The sequence below is a fragment of the Meles meles genome, chromosome 5, assembly GCF_922984935.1.
Source record: "Meles meles chromosome 5, mMelMel3.1 paternal haplotype, whole genome shotgun sequence".
Taxonomy (NCBI): domain Eukaryota; kingdom Metazoa; phylum Chordata; class Mammalia; order Carnivora; family Mustelidae; genus Meles; species Meles meles.
The window spans coordinates 4,162,040-4,163,367 of NC_060070.1; the positions used below are offsets into that span (position 1 = coordinate 4,162,040).

Consider the following 1,328-nt stretch of genomic DNA (forward strand, 5'->3'; position numbering starts at 1 on the left):
CACTGTACAAATGTTCTAATTTCTCCATATCCTTGCCAACACATTATTTTCTGGTTTTTATTATTTTTAATAATTGACTTAATCTGTGGCTTAACATATGATGTGTCCTGGAGAATGCCCCATGTGCACTTGAGAAGAATGTTTACTCTGTTGTTGTTGAGTATGGTGTCCTGTAAATGTGTTAGATTGAGTTCATTCATTGTGCTGTTCAAGTCCTCTATTTCTTTTCTTTCCCCAAGAGTGATTGATTGATTGATTGATTGATTGATTGATTTTAGAGAGAGAGAGAAAGAAAACAGGAGGGAGTAGCAGCAAGAGACAGAGAGAGAGAATTTCAAGAAGACTCTGCACTCCAAGTCAGAGCTCAACCTGGGGTTGATCCCAGGACCATGAGATTATGACCTGAGCTGAAATCAAGAGTTGGATGCATATATTTATGACTGAGTCACACAGGCATCCCTCAAGTGCTCTATTTCTTTACTTACTTTCCTTCTTTAATTACATTCTATTCATTATGAGAGTGTGGTATTAAACTCTCCAACTATTATTGTAGAGCTATCTATTTCTCCTTTTCATTTTGTCAATTTTTTTCATAATATGTTTTGGTGATCTGTTATTCTGTGCAAAAATGTTAATAATTGCCATATTTTTCTTGCTTTTTGGAAACTTTTGTTACTACATCCTTCTTTGTGTCTTATAACCTTTTTTTTATTTAAAGTTTATTTTATCAGATATTAGCATAGTGACCCTGATTTCTTTTGGCTACTATTTGCATGAAATATCTTCTTCCATCCCTTCACTTTCAACCTGTTTTTTCCTTTGGATCCAATGTGAGTTCCTTGTAGAGAGCATATCATTGGGTCATTTTTTTTTTTTTTTGCATGTCATCCTTGAACAGGGGCCATGCTAATATCTGTATCCTTCCAATTTCAGTATATGTGCTGCCAAAACAAGCACAGATTCATGTTTTTATTGTCTTGTTTTGTTTCCCCCATTCAGCCAATCTTTGTCTTTTGACTGGAGAGTTTAATACATTTACATTTAAAGGAATTACTTTCAGGCTGGGACTCCATTTACATAATTTTCCTATTTGTTTTCTATATGCCTTATAGATACTGTGCTCCCTATTTTCTACATTACTGTCTTTGTATTTAGCTGACTTTTTAGAGTGAAACATTTTAATTCTTTTTGAATTTATTTTTGTGTATGTTCTTTAGCTACTTTGTTTTTGGTTAGAGTGGGGATTATATTTAACATCCAAAGTTACCACATTCTGAGTTGATACCAACTTAACTTCAATAACACAAAACTATGCTTCTTTAATAGCT

General features: G+C 33.5%; 1 non-coding gene across 1 annotated transcript; it reads right to left on the bottom strand.

Annotated features, from left to right (window-relative positions):
• Window positions 1-852: 852 nt before the first annotated feature.
• LOC123942878 lies at window positions 853-957 on the bottom strand. Its single transcript, XR_006818511.1, has one exon. It is a non-coding gene; the product is annotated as a U6 spliceosomal RNA (small nuclear RNA).
• Window positions 958-1,328: the final 371 nt, after the last annotated feature.